We start from the raw sequence: 20,991 nt of genomic DNA, 5'->3' as shown, positions 1-20,991 counted from the left end.
TGAAAAGCACCCCAGTGTGAAAGTAGCCTTATGCCCCGTACACACGATCGGAATTTCCGATGGCTTAAAATCCGATGGAATTCCGTTAATGCTGTCTTGCATACACACTGTCAGACCTAATTCAGACCGTCCAAAACGCGGTGACGTAAAACACTACGACGAGCTGAGAAAAATGAATTTCAATGCTTACGTGCATGCGTCAACTTGATTCTGAGCATGCATAGGTTTTTTCTCCGTCGGATTTTCCATCGGAAAAAAATAAAACATGTTTTATTTCTAAACACCGACGGAAAAACACAGACTTTTTTTATCGGAAATTCCGATCATGTGTACGTGGCATTAGGCTCTATACACGCTATTAGATTTTCAGCTGATTTTTGTCTTCAGATTTACCAAAACCATATAATATGAGGTCGAACCATAGGAGTTTCAATTTGTATGCAGTCAGGCAGGCCCTTGCACTACATGTTTTGGTAAATCTGTAGAAAATCTAATAGTGTGTATGGGCAGGGCTGTCTTAATGAGTTGGCACACATGGGCACTGCCCAGGGGCCCCAGCTGCATGGGGGGCCCCTGCACTTTACCAAAGTAGCTGGTCCTTGATCCCACGCTGCCCAGAAATTGGGGGCCCAATGGTGCTGGGGGGATATCTGGGGTGTAGAGAGGTCAGAGTGCTGGGGAGGCATCAGTCTAGCAGATATATTATATGCACAGGACAGCTTTGTCAGTATGTAGTATTTCCCCACTGTTTCTTTGCTGTACAGAATGATTGTTCATGTAGTTAATGCAGAGTTCCACCCAAAAGGGGAAGCTCCACTTGTCTGCCTCCTACCTACTTGACGTCCGTTTACCTGCATTGCCTCAATTGTAGGGGCCCCAGAGCATTACTTTGCCCAGGGGCCCATGATGCTATTAAGACGGCCCTGTGTATGGGGTCTAAGAGAGATTCTCCTATCAGCTAAGTGACTGCAGTTACACTAAGATTTCCCTCTCAGGGGCATCTAAACAATACCCCACTGCTAGGACAACTACATTTACCAGTTCTAACCTGGCTTAGAATATTTTGATAAATGATCATTTGGGATAACTGTATTCCTGATGATGGGAGAAAAATGGAAAAAATGTCTAATCCTGTATCCAAAGAGATGTCTGGCTTCCTTTCCTTGTGTACAGTATGTTGGTTTTCTCTTTGGTATTTTGAATCACTCGCCCGTCTGTCACTCTCTGCTTGATTGTACACTTTTGTGATGATTGAACCTTTTGTATGTGTTTCCAGTTTATTATTGTATCCTGTTTTGCAATGTTGTAATGACTAAATGTCAGCACTGCACAATCCTTTTGCAATCACAGCTGATCCCATTTCATTGAATTGTTTGTATTTTCTTTGTCCTCAGTGGTGGAATAGGCTTATTCTAGCAAAATATAGGGAGAAAACAGTTTCATGCAAGTTATTGGAAATAACAACATGATACAAATACGTGTTACAAAAAATGAACCAAAATCAAAACTTATTCCTGTGTTAGATGGAATGTTATTTATCTGCTATACTGCTTCTTAGATTTAAAGCAAACCTGTTACCAAACTGAAGTCATGCACCAGTACAGAAGTAAATGTAATACTTACCTCTCCTGTCACCATCTCCAACCAACATCACTCCATTGAAGATAAATTGTTGGCTGAAGTCTTCATTAGAAGCCAATTTCAAAAGTGTCAATCTCTTATGCCGCGTACACACCATCACTTTATGTGATAAAAAAAACGACACTTTCTGTGAAGTAAAAAATGACATTTTTGAAACTTCAATTTTCAAAGACGAAGTTGCCTACACACCATCGTTTTCTCACAATGATCTTGCAAAGTGAGGTTACGTTCCACCATGTTTTTCCATTGAAGCTTGCTTCATAAGTAGCTTCTGGGCATGCGTGGATGAAAAAACGTCTTAGAAAACGACGTTTTTTGCTACACACGGTCAATTTCTGTGAAGTAAAAAGTGCACTTTTGAAAAACGACACATAAAATTGAAGCATGCTTCAATTTTTTTTTGGTCGTTTTTTACAAGACATAAAACGATGTTTTCCCCCACACACAGTCAATTAAAGTGACGTTTTTAAAAACTTCATTTTTTTTCATCACATAAAGTGATGGTGTGTACGCGGCATTAGTCCTGTGCAAAGCTCAGTGATTTATGCTGCTGACCAGGGATGATCCGCCCTATAGGCTCACTATGCAAGCCGCTTAGGGCCCCACAAAGCTGCGGAGGGCCCCCCAAATTACTAGAGGCCCCGGTTTACATTCCACAAAGTGTTGGCTTCTGAGGACTACTTTAGCAAGTCGAGAGACATTTGGCAGCATGGGTGGTAGGAGAGGTAAGTATTCCCCTTTTCTACAGGCACATGTAGGCTGCAAAGCCACAGTGCAAGGGTTGATTACTTATTTAGGTCTATAGGAGACAGAAATTAAAGGGGTTGTAAAGACAAAAATATTTTCCTCTTAAATTAAAGTCTGACAGTAGTTGATAGAGTAAAAGGTAATGTTTTGCATTATAACTAGTTTGATACCTGTTAAAATTGAGCTTTTTTATTCACCTCCGTCACTCCTGAATCATTATTCTCACTGACTTCCTGGTTTGCAGTGCGCATTCATTCTTGCTACATAACGGCCTAATGGGAACTACAGTTCCCATTAGGCTTAGCCTCCATGCCTGTGAGGGATAAGAGACCATCTTCACGCAGGGCTGTAGTCATAGGGAGGGGGTGAGCACATTCTGCTTTCCACCATGGAAAACGGCTCAGATGCTGGTGGAAAGCAAGAAGAGGAGTGACAGGAAATGGCATTTTCATACCTGGATTACTGTATTTTGGAGCTCAAAAGGAAAACGAGGTAAGTGATATTTAAATGCTCTAGCTTAAAGCAATCAATTAAATAATAAAAAACGAACCTTTAGTGTTCCTTTCAGGCCCCGTACACACGACCGGATCTGTCCGCTGAAACTGGTCCGACGGACAATTGTCCGGTGGATCGGACAGTTTCCAGCGGACAAAAATTTCTTAGCGAGCTAGGAAATCTGTCCACTGGAAACCTGTCCGTCGGACGTGTTCGGTCGCCTGAACAGACTCACCGGACACGTCCGACCGACCGCCATCCCTCGCATGCGTCGTACTGATTCGACGCATGCGTGGAAACTTTGAACTTCCAGGGCCGCCCACGTCGCTGCGTCATCGTCGCGGCCGATGGCGCGGCCACCTCCCCGCGTATTGTTTACGCACGGATTTCTGTCTGATGGTGTGTACAACCCTCAGACAGAAATCTCCGGACATGTCCGCTGCAAATGGTCCGGCGGACCGTTTTCAGCGGACTGTCCGTCCATGTGTACGGGGCCTCAGATTTATCTACCCAATCCTCTGCATTGCTAGACCAGTGCCTGAAGCTTTTTCTCCCCTATGATTCAGTCTAGACGTGATTAAGACCAATGCACATGGGAGTGGAGGATCAGGTAAGTGAAAGTGTTTCTCCTAAGTGAAAGTAGTAAACCCTTGCAGGGTATGTGCAGCATGCAAGAGACATTTTTAAAGCTTTAATGTAGGGCTTTAATACATTACTGTAAAGAAAAGGCAATATTTTCAAAATGTGCATTTTTTATTAAGATAATTCCTGGTGATCCTCATCCTGCCATGATGATCCTTACTGTTATAGACGGCCAATGCTTAGTCCCTGTGTTCCACATGTTCTCCTGCATTCGCAATCTGTCACATGAGCTTCTAAAATACACTACAAGTGGTTTCAATACACATTATGCTTCAATCTGTGCATTGCGGTACCACAAATATAATGTATATGAATCACAATTAGGCGTGGATTTACTAAAGCTGGAGTGTATAAAATCTGGTGCAGCTGTGCATGGTAGCCAATCAGCTTCTAACTTCAGCTTATGCAATTAAGCTTTGATGAAAAATAAAGCTGGTTTCCAGGGGAGGGCTGGCAGGGGGGGCAGGGTGGAAATCTCCCCCCGGGCTGGTGACACTATGCACAGCCACCGGCCGCTACTACCAAATGCTGTTTTTGCAGAGCAGGAATATGCCTGCTGGAGCTCTGTTAACACAGTTCCCGGCCGCTGCTCACATCCCACTGGTGGACTCTGATGTAAGGGGGGCCTCTGTGCAGACTCTGATGTAAGGGGGCCTCTGTGCGGACTCTGATGTAAGGGGGGCCTCTGTGCGGACTCTGATGTAAGGGGGGCCACTGTGCGGACTCTGATGTAAGGGGGGCCACTGTGCGGACTCTGATGTAAGGGGGGCCACTGTGCGGACTCTGATGTAAGGGGGGCCTCTGTGCGGACTCTGATGTAAGGGGGGCCTCTGTGCGGACTCTGATGTAAGGGGGCCTCTGTGCGGACTCTGATGTAAGGGGGGCCACTGTGCGGACTCTGATGTAAGGGGGGCCACTGTGCGGACTCTGATGTAAGGGGGGCCACTGTGCGGACTCTGATGTAAGGGGGGCCTCTGTGCGGACTCTGATGTAAGGGGGGCCTCTGTGCGGACTCTTGTGATGATGAAAAATCTTAGACTGTTTTCCTCGATCCATTACTTTTCCACGCTCTATGGGCCACTTGACTGGACTTGCCCCCCAGACCTAAGGCTGCCAGCCCTCCCCTGCTGGTTTCTGTGCAGAGCTGCTCCAGATTTTGGACTCTCCAGGTTTAGTAAATCAACTCCTTTGTGTATACTAGCACTGTTAACTTAGAATGACTCCTCTGTTCATGACAGCAGTAGCCAGCAATGTACCCCCATGTAGCAGTGCACCACATCTAAATGGATTATCATCTGTCTGCATCCATTTCTCCATAGAAATTAATTTCAGGCCTGACAACACTGCTTGGGACTTCAGTGAAATAAGGATTCAGTGTTTCTAAATTAGAAGTTAAAAGCTCACTGTATTTTGATCAGATCATCAGTAGTCATGGGCCTCCATGTTTGGTTCGCAGCAGAACTCCCGAACAGGGGACATTTTCGAACCAGAACGGCGAACCCCATTGAAGTCTATAGGACCCAGACAGGAAATATAAAAAGTGCCCATTATGAAGGCTTACATGCAAGTAATTGCCCATGAAGTAGTATAGGGGTCTGGGTACTTCCCTGGGGAACATGTATCAATGCAAACATTTATTTTTAAACATTATATTTTTTTTCAGGAGCAGTGATTTTAAAGTGCAATGATGCAGCCTAGCGGGTCAGGAAGGGAGGGGCGAGCGAGCGCCCCCCCCCGTCTTTAACCATACCAGACCACATGCCATCAAAAAGCACCTTGTCCCCATGTTGATGGGGACAAGGGCCTCATACCCACAACCGTGGCCAGTGGTTGTTGGGGTCTGCGGGCGGGGGGCTTATCAGAATCTGGAAGCCCCCTTTTAAATCTCCCCCTATGTGAATGGGTATCGGTACATTGTACTCTTACCCATTCACCAAAAAAAGTGTACAAAATGTAATAAAAACAAGACAAGTTTTTGACAAATTCTTTATTAAAAAATTGAAAATTGTGTCCCACGATGTAAATCCATCGGTAATCACGCCACCTGCCGACCCAAAAAAAAAAAAACCGACCAGCCTCCTGGGGTGGCCACTTATATAGGTAAGGGGCGGGCCACCTTGCAATGTCACTCGGTGGCCCGCCCCCCTTCTGGCATCACAGGCCCAGCATGGACCAGTCAGTGACATCAGAATTGAGTGCCCCTTACCTATATAAGAAATGTCAAAGTGCAGAGAAGGCAGAGAATTTTTTTTTCCAGGTTGGCAGGTGGTGTTATTAACAATAGATTAACTTCAAGGGACATTGTGACGGGCTCAGGATATCCTGTTGAGTATTTTCGCCAAGAAGCTGCTTCCCAAATCCTGGAACATGAGACTAATGGATTTGGCTATAAAAACCCCAAGAACCAGACAACACCAGTCTTGGAGTGAACTTGAACTAGAATAATAACTGCTTTATTTTAAAAGCACACATTAAATGTATACAGAAAACCATCAGATAAGGGCTACTCCCATTATCTCAGACAAAGGTCACCTTAGGCAGGGGGGAGGGAACTGGGATCCGATAAGCCCCCCTACCACAGACCCCCACAACCACTGGCCATGGTTGTTGGGATAAGGCACTTGTCCCCATAAACATGGGGTCAAAGTGCTTTGAATGGGGAGGGCGAATGGGGAGGGCATGCCATTTTATTATTTTTGACTGGATTTTTTTTTTATTTAGCTGTCAGCGGTAAAACTCATTGACAGATGATGACTCATAAGTTGTTAAGGACACCATGGCCAGCTTCCCAGCCCTGTTCCTTAACAACCAGCTTACACTATGCCCTGATTGAGAAAAGTTTTTTTTCAATTAGGGTGCAGAATGCACTTTGCAGTGCTTAGTGCATTGCAGGGTGTTTGTTGGAGTGAACACCTGGCGAGCACCCTGCAAATTTGGGTCACAAATGGTCACCATCAAATTTAACTGAACTTGAGCAGTTCTGCAAAGAGTGGGCAAATATTGCAAAGTCCAGATGTAAAAAGTTAGTAGAGACATATCCCAACAGACTAAAGGCTGTAATTAAAGCACAATGTGGTTCAACAAAATACTGACACAAGGGTTGATCCTTTTTTCAACTCAGTGATTCTATTTTAGATTTTTTTTTCTGACATGTTGTTTATATCTTTTACTTGGATGTTATAAGTTGCACTGTTAATACAGCTGGAGAAAACCCAAAACATGTCTGTCCTCATTTCAGGCTGCAAAGCAACAATAGTTTTATTTTTTTTAAAAGGGGGGTGATCCTTTTCTATACCCACTTTACAGTGTATACATGTGTGTGTGTATGTGTATTTATATATACACTGCTCAAAAAAAAAAAAAACACTTTTGAATCAGAACTCCTGGGATATTGATCTGGTCAGTTAAGTAGCAGAGGGGGAGGGGTGTATACAGAGGGGCTTGTTAATCAGTTTTAGCTGCTTTGCTGTTAATTGAAATGAACAATAGTGTTGAGCAGAATACGCCATATTCGATTTCGCGATATATCACGAATATATAGCCGAATATTCGAGAAATATTCGCTAAATTCGAATATTCGTGATATTTTATCGAAATGAAATGATTGCGAAATTTCGCTATTGCGATTGCGAACATAATTGCGAAATTTCGGTGGGAGCACTCTGATTGGCTCAGAATATTCGTGATATTTTATCGAAATTTCGCAAAATGCGAATGCGATATTTATTGCGGAATTTCGACAAATGCTGTAGGAGCACTCTGATTGGCTCTGATGCAGAAGAAGGGCGAAGAAAATAATCGCGCGATATTCCTATTGCCGAATAATCGCATTGCGATTTTTTGGCAATATAAAATGATCGCTTCAGCTACTCGGCCCAAAGTCTCTAATCATACCAGCAATGCTTTTAGACGTCGATGGAGATCTCTAGGATGTGATCTGTTCTAAAAATAAAATTGAAAAAATCCAAATATTCGGAATAGCGAATATTGACAGCGAAATTCGAAATATTCGCGAATACTCGAATATGCCATATTCGAGCCGAATATTCACAATACGAATATTCGTGAGCAACACTAATGAACAACAGGTGCACTAGATGGGCAACAATGAGACGACCTCCAAAACAGGAATGTTTTTTAGGTGGAGGTGTCTGACATTTTTTTTCCATACTCATCTTTTCTGACTGTTTTTCACTAGTTTTGCATTTGGCTAGGGTCAGTGTCATTACTGGTAGCACAAGGTGATAAAGGTTATAAAGGTTATAAACCCTATAAAGGTTGCACAGGCAATCCAACTCCTCCAGGATGGCACATCAATAAGTATCATTGCCAGAAGGTTTGTCGTGTCTCCCAGCACAATCTCAAGAGCATGGAGGGCTGGACAGAGACATAGAAGGTCCTTAACCCATCAGCAGGACCAGTATCTGCTCCTTTGTGCAAGGAGGAACAGGAGGAACAGGATGAGCACTGCCAGAGCCCTACAAAATGACCTCCAGCAGGCCACTGATGTGAATATCTCTGACCAAACAATCAGAAACAGACTCCATGGGGGTGGCCTGAGGGCCTGACGTCCTCTAGTTTGCTCTGTGCTCACTGCTCACATTGAACACCAGAATTGGCAGGTCCGCCACTGGTGCCCCATGCTTTTCACAGATGAGAGCAGGTTCAAAGTGAGCATATGTGACAGACGTAAAAAGGGTCTGGAGAAGCCGCGGAGAACTTTATGCTGCCTGTAACATCGTTCAGCATGACCGGTTTGGTGGTGGGTCAGTGATGCTCTGGGGAGGCATATCCATGGAGGGACACACAGACCTTTACAGGCTACACAATAGCACCCTGACTGCCATTAGGTATCAGGATGAAATCATTGGACCCATTGTCAGACCCTATGCTGGTGCAATGGGTCCTGGGTTCCTCCTGGTGCACGACAATGCCCGGCCTCATGTAGCGAGAGCATGCAGCCAGTTCCTGGAGGATGAAGAAATAGATACCATTGAATGGCCCCCATGCTCACCTGACCTAAATCCAAAAGAACACCTCTGGGACATTATGTTTCGGTCCATGCGGTGCCGCCAGGTTGCACCTCAGTCTGTTCAGGAGCTCAGTGATGTTCTGATCCAGATCTGCATATAAGCACTTGGGGGCCATACAAACTACTGAGGACCATTTTGAGTTGTTGCAATGAAATTTCAGCAAAATGGACTAGCTTGCTGCATAATTTTTTCACTTTGATTTTCTGGTTGTCTTTGAATTCTGCCCTCTGGAGGTGGATAATTTTCATTTCCATCAAATGATGTGCCATGCTTTCATTCCTAACACATTACCCAGTCCATATCAGTATAGATACCCAGCATGAGATTTTTGCCCGTTGAGATCTGATATGTTTTCAAAGTGTTCCTTTAACTTTTTTGAGCAGTGTATATGTAATATTTTTTTTTTGTTTTGGAGTTTTTAAAAGGACTTTCTCTTTAAGCCATGGTCAAACAGAGGGTGTGCTCTGTTGAAGTCGGATATGACGAAACGTGTAAGTGCGTGACCCGTACAACAGCTCAAAAGTGACGCCTGTGCTCCACCGTTAGCCCATCCTCTACTAGGAAGCGATTGCGCTGTCTGCAAGGAGACACATGCTGTTTCCCTTGGATGGCGGAATACAGTGATAGAGCTTTTTTGGGTCACATTATTTGCTTATTGATGTATTTACTGTGTATGTAGCTAGTATTAAGAGGTCTTTTTGCTGTAATGGGAGTTTGTCTTAAATAAACAGGATTACGCTATGTGCAACTATTCTTGTGTTTTATGACGTATGTTGGAGCCCCTATACCATTGGATCTCTATGTATGGTGAGGATTAAGAGCAAACTGGTTGAGGAACACTGATCTTAAGGCTATCTCAATAGAGGTTTCTGGTGGGTTTGACCCCCTGGGGGAGTGTGCTTCGCGAGGTGAAATTCTGAATTTTTTTGGTGAAAGGTGCACACTAAGACAACCGTTTTATTATCACCCATGACATTTTGAACTATTCCTACTGTCATCACTACACAAAATACTTTCTTGCGGTGTTTACCACATGGTCGTTATTTTATTTTAAGATTAGTGCTGTTTTAGTATCCAAATGATCCAGTAATTAGACTGTTTTATTTCTATACTATTGTTTTATATTTATTTATAAATAAATGTGTATGACTTTAAATACTGAAGAGTCAATGCTTTGTATTTTGTCATTTTGGCTATTTCTGTAATCAGTAAAGCCATATTGTCTAATCAGCTTAACCAGCTTAAGTCCAATAATATCAAGGACAAATCTGTGCATAAAAGACTACATAACTTTGCTAGTTGGAGAGATTGAGGAAAACATAGATTGAGTTTGAAATATTTAATAGATAAACATAGACATACCGCCTGGCATATCTGCATGCATCAGAGAGTCCAGTTATTGTAACAGTGTGGGCCTGGATGCCTGCCTTTCCAGCTTATAGCTTGATTAAATTTAGCAAACGTACATCAGTTTATGTGCAAGGTCTGTTAGATGTACATAAAATCATTATTTGTCTCAATGTATCTTCACCTGAGATGAGTGACCTGTAATAAATTCACAATGCCTTCTTATCTGCATCTGTGAATCAGTTTACAGGTTTTCATCTGCTGATCCATCAGTCTTTTTTTATTAAAGGAAAAAGCAAACAGGCAAGCATTCTCCTTTTAGGGTCTAGTCAAACCATTGCTCTGTGTTAATATGTGTTATGGCAAGCATTAACATATTTGCTTTTTGGTTTTTGCCAGCTTATGTCACCACAAGCCCCCAGGCCACAGTTGAATGGGCTGCATTTGGCGGGTGATATTTTCCTCTGAGGCTGAGTTTTCTTGTAGATTTTGACTAAAGACTAGGGCCCAGATTCACAAAGCACTTACGCCGTCATATAACAAGATACGCCAACGTAAGTGCAGATGTGCGCCGTCGTATCTGTGCGCCGGATCCACAAACTAAGATGCGCCTAAAAACAGGCTTCATCCCGCCGACGTAACTTGCCTACGCCGGCATAGGGTGGGCACACAAATATGCAAATATGCAAATGAGTGAAATACGGCGATTCACGAACATACGTGCGCCTGACGCAGTGCGCGTAAGTTGTACGTCCGGCGTAAAGTTATTCCCCATAAAGGAGGTGTAACCCAGCAGCAGACATGCAAAGGTCTGCACCAGGGAACACAAGCCAGCGTATTTTACGTTGGACGTGTCTGGCTGGGCGTAGGTTACGTTCATGCTGTACGCAGTGATCCGTAGTTTGGGCAGTTGTTCCGACGTGGTTGTGAGCATGCGCAGGGGGATGCGTCCACGTCTCGGCGCATGCGCAGTTCGCGATACGTATCTGTCTGGCGCTCGGCCCATCATTTGCATGGGGTCACACCTCATTTGCATGGCTCACGCCCACCTCCACATAAGCCGGCAAAACCCAGCGCAGCGTTGGGAGCACTGACTTGGTGAATTCCATGCTTGCCTCTTTGCACTGCGTTGGCGTAGCGTACATTATTTGCGCTACGGCGGCGTAATGTGCGTCCACTCTCTGTGTATCTGGGCCTAGTAGTTTTGGACTTTAAAGGCACACAGTGGATATAGTAAAAAACTAGAGGTATTTTATTTATAAAGAGGTCATAAAAAAACAGTTACAAATATAAAATCAAAGAAATTAAATCAATAACTGGTCCACACGCTGAAGAAGTCCCGCCTACTGGGACGTAACGCGTACGAGGGGGAGGAGTCACTTCGACGTCACCCGCGTTCGCCTGCCTCACGTTATGAACTGTACGCGGGCTGTTCATCCGGACGCCTTGAGCTCCGGGACACGCTGTCTGCTTTACACTCGGCTCAGAGTGTCAACAAATGTGAGTTTTTATTGATCTGTGTTTTAGATTAAACTTTTTGCATACGGAGAGCACTAGTCCTTCTCTTTTGTCATTTGCTTTACCGATCCATGGATTTGGGAGATTGCTGAGCTGTCTTGCTGATTGCTGGTTTTATCTGGGGATACTTAGAGCTGGTCTATTGATTGCTGATCCCATCCATACCCTGGAGGATTATTACATGCTTTTTGACCTAGCCACAGGTCGAATTGCTGAGGTGAGAGGCCATCCTAATGCCCCGTACACACCATCACTTTATGTGATGAAAAAAAACGATGTTTTTAAAAACGTCACTTTAATTGACCGTGTGTGGGGGAAAACGTAATTTTATGTCTTGTAAAAAACGACCAAAAAAAATTGAAGCATGCTTCAATTTTATGTGTCGTTTTTCAAAACGTCCTTTTTTACTTCACAGAAATTGACCGTGTGTAGTAAAAAACGTAGTTTAAAACTACGTTTTTTCACCCGCGCATGCCCAGAAGCTACTTATGAAGCAAGCCTCAATGGAAAAAGTGGTGAGAACGTAACCTCGCTTTGCTAGAACATTGTGAGAAAAACGATGGTGTGTAGGCAACTTCGTCTTTGAAAATTGAAGTTTCAAAAACGCATTTTTTACTTCACAGAAAATGTCGTTTTTTTTCATCACATAAAGTGATGGTGTGTACGGGGCATTAGTCTTTGGTGGAGGATCTTTTTCCTGTGGGTCACTGATCTTAAGAAGAATATCGCACTACAGTCACCATTGTTTTGGAGCACGTTTTGGAATTTTTTTCACTTGTGCACTTTATGGACTCTTTCTAATATATTTTAATATAATTATGGTTCTTTATTAATTTATGTCATTTGCGCTGCACTTTTTATGTTTGATTACATTTTGGGACATTTTATTTGGATTGATCCTGCAGTGCTGGCTTGCAATATTTAATTTTTGTTTATTGTTATAATTTTTTTCCAGCGCTGAATTACTTCACTTTTCCATTTCCACACAAGTTATCACAATATTATTGACATAGCAAAGTTTGATCATATGAAACTCAAAAGAGTATAGTTAAAACTTAGAGGCTGAGTTTTCTTGATCTATTTTCCCCATGTTTTCTTATTATTCCTTATGTGTTTAAATGTCACCTACTGTACCATTTCATTTTTTGTAGCAAATCATTGTAAAAATAAATCTATTGTTTTGCAACACATCAATTGCAATCAGTAAGTAAGGGGTGAGCTTCAAGTTTAGTTTGCTAAGTTTAGGGTTCATGGAAAATCAAACCCATTTGCAGTTTATAGACTGAGCAAGTTAATGTGGCTGTTTGCCACGATAGCAGCCTACTACAATAGTGTACTTCCTGGCATTTGAACTGTGGTCTATTGGTTTAGAAAGGCCAAACATAAGGGATATTTTAGGGTGCCAACCCCCTAATTATAAAAGACAATTTCCCAGCAGACCTTTGTCAGTGTGTGTTGGAGTTAATATGGAAAGCTGTCAGTGTGTGATTAGGGAGAAATAATTGTGCTATATAGTGACCAGTGCTGTATTGGGCTACATTAGTGTGCATTGCAACGTTGGTAGGCTACATGTTCACACAAGGAGTGAAACAGAACCTTATTGATCACTATGCAGTATGTCAGTACAAAGATGAGTACACAGTCACACTGTTGTCTACAGCTCATCTTTGGGATGAACATGTGTTTCATGGTTGTCTACCCTGATCTGCTCACCATTTCCTGTCCCCACCCCGCCCCCCTTCTTCCTGATAGCCCCCTCTGGTCAAAAGACTGGGTAAAGCAGATCTTCAGATGCAGCCACCCTTCCTCCATGGAAACAGACCTGCTGTACTTCCATGCAGACTCTGGTCATTCTCTGCTACACATAAGGGAAAGGGTTGTGGCTGAGCCGAGACTCAGAGGGTGGTGTCCATCTTTCTTCAGTGAGTACAGCCACTAAGAACAAGGAGAATTGGGAGACCCTTAGTGGCAGTGAGTACAAACACAGAGCAGCTCTACAGACTCCATAATTTTTTTGCCATTTACAGGCTGCCGATGGGACCGGCGAGAGGAAGCACGTCCCTGACACCACTCCTGGTTCATGTAGAATAATGTGTCCAGGTTTCTGATAGGTTGAAATCTGGACAGATGATTGAAAAACTGGATTGTTCGGGTGAGTACCGGACTGGTGGCAACCCTACATCCAGGCCAGTGCAGCCATTATGTTATGCTACTGCTTAAAATGCACCCTCTTCTTCATTCTCCTCCTCTTCAGCAATTATAGCCAAAGTCCTAATTTTTTCAGCACACCATCTCTCACTTGCTACAGGAGGATGTGCTCAAATTCCTGTTATCTGATGTTAAGGAAGGAACATAGAAGGAAGGGACATCAGGCAGATAGCAGCAACTGCCAGTGATGTTGCTGCAAGATCAGCTTATTGCCAAGTGGGTTCCAGCGATGAGGTGGGTGGAGATGATGTGGTATCAGATCATAAGTGGGTACTAGAAATCGGAGAGTAGGAAAATGAAGGACACATAGCTTACAGGGGACTGAAGAGAGCATCTGTCCTGCTGCACTTAAAAACACTGGCCTCTTCCACACATTTGCTGGTCTGCATTGTGGTCTGCAGTTTTTGATAATTAATAGAGTGAATCACCATTAAGAAATTATGTGAACAAATCCAAAATAAATAACGTGTGACACTACAATCACTACAAAATAAATAATACAAAATAAATAATGCCGCAATGAGAAATAACCTTCATATATAACACTTAGGCCCCTTTCACACTGAGTCGGGAGGCGCGGTGGCGGTATAGCGCCACTAAAAATAGCGGCGCTATACCGTCGGAAATTGCCACGGGATTCGACCGCTAGCGGTGCGGTATGAACCCCCGCTAGAGGCCGATAAAGGCCGATAATGTAGAGGCGCATTGCAGGCGGTATTACCGCGGTTTCCCATTGTTTTAAATGGGAAGGAGCGGTGTAGGAGGGGTATACATACCGCTCCTCTCACCGCTCCAGGAGATTTTTTTCTCTCCTGCCAGCGCATCATCTCAGTGTGAAAGCCCTCGGGCTTTCACATTGAGAAGGCTGGACAGGAGTTTTTCAGGCGGTATTAAGGCGCTATTTTTAGCGCTGTACCGCCTGAAAAACTCCTCAGTGTGAAAGGGGTCTTACACTGTCAGGGCTCCATTCCCGGCTCCATTGAGCTCCCGCGCATGCGCGGGGCGACTGGGCACGGGCGCACGGCCGTGCACGTGACAGCTCTGTGGCCAATCAGAGGACTGACTCTCCTATTTAAACTGGCCTCATCCCCTGAACAAGTTGCTGGCTTGTCTTCAGCTCCTATGTGTTTACCTGTTGCCGTACCTGCCTGTTTTGACTCGGAATTCCTGACGACTCTCCTCTCACCTGGAACCTCTGACCCTTTGGCTAACGTTACCTGGATTGCTGTTGTCTCCTGCCCCTTGACCTTGGCTTGCTCTCATGGACTCTCTCTGAACTCTCCTGCTCTTGACCCTCGGCCTGTGACTCGGATTTGCCTTCATCTCCTGTGGACCCTACCAGACTTACCTACCAGTTCCTGCCTGACCAACGCTTGTCTCCAGTCTTCTGCACCTGCCCTGCTTCTGTCAGCTGCACCAAGTCTGCCTACCAGCTCCCGGCACCGGTGCCTCCTTGTGCCGTCCCTCCTCTGTCCCAACTCCAGGGAGTGGTCTGCACAGGGTCGCAAAGGTGAGCCGCCCTCAGCATCTCGGTCTCGGTGAGTAAAGGTTCTGACAGTACAAGCCAGCCAGATGTCTGAGACCGACAGGGCGCGCTCACCCTTTGAGACGCTGTGCCAACAGGTCTCCGCCTTAACAGAGGCAGTCCAGAAGCTTCAGGAAGGCTACCTCCAGATTGATGGCCGCCTCCAACAACTGGCCGGTTCCCCAGGTCCATCCGCTGCAGCCCTAGCCTCTTCACCCGGACCTTCTGCTGCCCAAGCTCCTGCAAACCCTGCCATGATGGGGAGTAATCCCGAACCCCGGGTCTCCATGCCCGAGCGATTCTCAGGCGACCGCCGGAAATACCGGGCTTTCAAGAATGCCTGTTCCCTTTACCTGGCCTTGCAACCTAGAACTTTTGCGACCAAAGCTGTTAAGGTTGGATTCGTAATCTCTCTCCTTTCTGAGGAGCCTCAAGCATGGGCACACTACTTAATGGAACAACGCAGTCCAATACTTGACTCTATTGACACCTTCTTCACCCACATGGGGAAATTATACGACGATCCTCTACGTGCAGCCACAGCAGAGGGTACTCTGCACAACTTAAATCAAGGGAGACGGCCGGTGGAAGACTACACCGCCGAATTTAGAAAGTGGTCTGCTGACACAGGCTGGAATGAGTTGGCCCTCAGGTACCAATACCGCCAGGGCCTCTCTGAGAACCTAAAGGATGAGCTTGCAAGGTCGGCACCCCCTGCCTTTCTGGAGGATTTAATCCAAACCGCCACTCAGCTGGATAGGCGCCTTCGAGAACGTCGTTCGGAGAGGTTCCAGTCCAACCGGCCTAACTGGGTTCCACCAAGATATGCTCCAGTACCTCCGCCTCACCCAGCTCCACCAAACACCTCATTACCCGACCCAGAGCCGATGCAGCTTGGTATAGTACGGGCCCCTCTGACTCCAGAAGAGAGACTCCGGAGGCGTCAATCTAACCTCTGTCTGTACTGCGGAGCCGCCGGACACTTTTTGCGCACTTGCCCAGTAAGGCCTTGTAAGTCGAAACCTCCATCTGCTATCAATTTCCCTGTTACCAGTTTGCCTCAGAAAACAAAAAATTCAGCGCTGGAAAATAAAAATAAACAATAATGTCTATATAAAACACTTATATGTGTAAACGTATAAGTCCATAAATTGGTGGAAGAAATATTGGGTTGAAGAATGTCGATCAGTGTGTGAAAAACACCGTGGACATATAGTATAATAATAAAAGTCCACCAAAGTAAACGTGAAAGTGAAGGTGAGATGATCAATCAATAACAGTGACACGACACCCACGGTGATCCAGAGTAAACTGAAATATAAGTGATAACGCCCGCCACCATTGGAGGCTTACCGGATGCGATGGACCCAAATGAGCTTATGCCCAAAGGATCAATAAAGCTTAAAATCGGTTGAATATGGAGATAAACCGAACCACACCAAAACGTTCAACCAGCAAACAACGATGAAGTTTTCACTTAATGGCAGGTGGACAGGGTAACTCCAGTTGGGAGATGGCTCATGGAAGTGGAAGAGCTTGCACAGAGTATGTGGAGGAAAATAAAAGGCACATAGCGTAACTCCGCAAAAAAAGGGAAGTTTAATACTGGTTAAAAACACTTACAGTTATGTAGGCATTAAAAGACATCAATGTAGGATAGTGCATGGCAGCAGTAGAGTCCCGGCGCGTTTCGCTACAACTAGAATCATCTGGGGTAAGACTCTACTGTTGCTACCATTTAAATGTAAAATATGACCTGTTTGGAACACTCCCCTGGAGGATCGCCCAACGAGAGTGCACTTCCGGGTCAACATAGTGTCTCATACAATGCTGAGTATATAAGACTAATATTATGCAGAATCTATGAAGATATGTGTGTGGAAATAAAATGTGGCCAGTTAGATATTTAAAATCAACTAACCTGATATAATTATAATGTGTGTTTAATGGCGCCTGGTGCACGAGTTGGATGGGAACTCGTACCATGATCACGTGTGCATCTAAGGCTAGTAACCAGGACCAATGAAAAGGGTCCACGTCACTGCACGGCACCGCAGTATGGACAAACAGCGAATGAACGTTGCCGTCGTCCCGGTCACATGACCGTGTCTAGAGGGCGCATAAACAAATCGTCACACGGCGCGCCATCGGTCACATGGATCCGGCGTAACGTCGTATAGTGACGGTCTTAGTGGGCGTTCTCACAATGTTTCAGAACGTCAATACGTGCGCGCGTGTATACGCACACACACATTGCGTTCCAGAATAGATAAACGTGGAACGCTGCGCTCCCCTTTTCGGTCCCGGAAGGTCAAGAAATGACAAACAACTTAGACGCCAGGAATATTAGATGTTTGTAATGAAACACCTGGAAAAAACAAGGGAGTGGATTCGGATATTGCCACAGCGTATTAATAGTCTGTTTAAAATATTAAAAATATGTAAGATTGTGTCTGCTATATTATAACTATAAAAATATGTAAGATTGTGTCTGCTATATTATAACTATAATATTATAACTATAACTATAACTATAGCACCAGCAAGGGGACAACAAGTCTTTGTAAAGAAATGTTACATATTGTCAAGTATCAATGTGCCTGTATATTTAAACATTACGATTCCAAAAATTGTGATAAACAAAAAAAAGGAGGATAAAAACTAAAAATAAGAAATATATTTCTATCAATTAGTAATTTCTGAAAAGGATTTTCACAGACCCACATTATATGGACCACAATTAAACCCAGGTGTATTCAAAACGACACCAATTAGGTTCAATTTATGGAAAAAAGTGAAACAATTGAGGATGATAGGCTAGGACATCATAAAGATGTTAGGATTTGTTGATGAAAGAATTGATGTCCCACTCTACATTAAGGCCTGATGGTGTGTGAGTACCTAGCTCATAAATCCAGAATGTTTCGAGTTGGGACACCCCGCGAGTTTTTGGACTACCTCTCCAAGGGGACACAAATTGATCTATAATGAGAAATTGTGTGCCGGTGGGGTTCTGGGCATGATGTTTTTTATAATGCCTGGGTACAGTATGGTGAATGTCACCAGCTAGAATAAGAGCTATATGTTCGGCGACTCTGACAGAGAATTTCCGAATGGTGCGACCAACGTATTTTTGGCCGCACGGGCAGGTAATAAGGTATACCACGTACTTGGTTGAGCAAGTACAAAAATGTTTTATGGGGTAGACTTTCCCGGTTACTGTAGAACGAAATTCAAGGTTTTTAGTTCTGCTGGAGATGTTATATTTACATACTGTACACTTTTTACAGGGATGATACCCAACTAACTGAAAAAAGAAAGATGGACGTGTTGGAGGGTTAATGATATTCGGGGCTATCTTACTCTGAAGTGTTGGTGCACCCCTAAATATCACTTTGGCACGTTCGGGTAAAACCGTTGCTAGAACTCGGTCATTTCTCAATATATTCCAATGCTTAGACACTATGGACTTGACCAGTTTATGTTGTTTAGAAAAAGATGTAAGCAAGGCCCATTTGTAACTTTCATCTTGTTCCCTTTTGGGTTTGACCTCTAGAAGAGAGCTTCTATCAACTTCAAGAGAAGTTTTGAGAGCAAGTTCAATGTTGGCAGGGTCATATCCCTTGTCAATGAACCTATGCTTGAGGATGTTGGCTTGCACAGAAAAGGTGTCCAAGTCTGTGCAATTCCTTCTCAACCTAAGAAACTGATTTCGAGGTATCGAGTTTAGCCATGACGGATGATGACAGCTGTCAATAGGGATAAAGCTGTTCCGGTCGGTTTTTTTGAAAAATGTTTTGAATTGAAACCGGTTGTCCACAATGCTAATCTCCAAATCCAAAAATTGAATTGTATCTGAGCTAGCTGTATGGGTGAGGGATATCCCCCTGTCATTAGTGTTCAAATGGTTTATAAAGGTCTCGAGTGTTGCGAGACTGCCATCCCATAGGAGGAGGATGTCGTCTATGTACCTTGCCCAAAAGACCAATGAAGTGGTGTCATAGGCATAGACGACATCCTCCTTCCACTTTGCCATAAACAAGTTAGCGAGGCTTGGGGCGTACTTAGCCCCCATAGCGACACCTCTTTGCTGTAAATAAAATTGATCATTAAACCAAAAATAACTGTGTTTAGTGGCAAATTTTAACAATTCCATAATGTAGTCTGTCTGGAATGAAGCTAATGTCTGATCCTTCTTTAAATAATAATGTACGGCTTCAAAACTTATATATCATGTGGGATACAGGTATAAAGGGATGCTACATCGGCCGTCACCATAATAAAAGGGACCCGAGGGGGGAAGAGAGTTCAGAAGAGGAAAACGAAGGCGAACATAAAAGGACAAGGAGTTTTTAATTTGAGTACAACATTTTTTACACAGGATGAACTATCTGTTTTGGATAAGGGCCTTAAGTTTGCTCCTCCGAAACGTTTAGACAAATTTGGAACGTTTATTGACGTCCAAAAATACATCCGTAAGATTAATATACAACGGTACTTAATTACTAATCCCATTAGAAATGAACCTAGAGCAGCCACCTCTGGTACAGTACATTCAGGGCTTAGGAACCCTTCATTGTTCAATCCATCTGTTCCAGCTGCAGCTGCAGTTAATATCTTTAGAGATCTTGTTTTGAAAGATCTAGCAGAGATACCTGATAGACGTAATTCTCATCATCCGGTATCAAGCAATGGTTTGAATTCCTTGTGTCATAATAAGGACATCATTATCCGCCCAGTGGACAAAGGAGGCGGTATAGTCATCCTTGACAAACCTGACTATGAAACTGAGATGCTTTGATTACTTGATGAGCCTAATACTTATCTTAAGTTGCCTTCTAATCCTACATCCAGGTTCAAAACAGAGCTACAAATACTAGTCAATAGTGGCTTTGAAAGAGAGATTTTAAATTTGAAAGAAAATAAATATTTAGTTCCCACGGTCCCTAGGATACCGACGATATATTATTTACCAAAGGTCCACAAAGACCCTGTACACCCACCTGGTCGACCCATTTTAAGTGGGATCGACTCAGTAACCTCTAGAATTGGTCGCTACATCGACAATTTTCTACAACCTTTGGTACAACGCACTCCATCTTATCTTAGAGATACGAGGGCAACCATAAACAAATTGGATAATGTTGAGGTAAAGGGTAATTTTATTATGGTGACGGCCGATGTAGCATCCCTTTATACCTGTATCCCACATGATATAGGTTTTGAAGCCGTACATTATTATTTAAAGAAGGATCAGACATTAGCTTCATTCTAGACAGACTACATTATGGAATTGTTAAAATTTGCCACTAAACACAGTTATTTTTGGTTTAATGATCAATTTTATTTACAGCAAAGAGGTGTCGCTATGGGGGCTAAGTACGCCCAAAGCCTCGCTAACTTGTTTATGGCAAAGTGGGAGGAGGATGTCGTCTATGCCTATGACACCACTTCATTGGTCTTTTGGGCAAGGTACATAGACGACATCCTCCTCCTATGGGATGGCAGTCTCGCAACACTCGAGACCTTTATAAACCATTTGAACACTAATGACAGGGGGATATCCCTCACCCATACAGCTAGCTCAGATACAATTCAATTTTTGGATTTGGAGATTAGCATTGTGGACAACCGGTTTCAATTCAAAACATTTTTCAAAAAAACCGACCGGAACAGCTTTATCCCTATTGACAGCTGTCATCATCCGTCATGGCTAAACTCGATACCTCGAAATCAGTTTCTTAGGTTGAGAAGGAATTGCACAGACTTGGACACCTTTTCTGTGCAAGCCAACATCCTCAAGCATAGGTTCATTGACAAGGGATATGACCCTGC

This window comes from Rana temporaria, chromosome 9 (assembly GCF_905171775.1).
Source record: "Rana temporaria chromosome 9, aRanTem1.1, whole genome shotgun sequence".
Lineage (NCBI taxonomy): Eukaryota > Metazoa > Chordata > Amphibia > Anura > Ranidae > Rana > Rana temporaria.
This window is presented reverse-complemented; position numbering follows the sequence as displayed.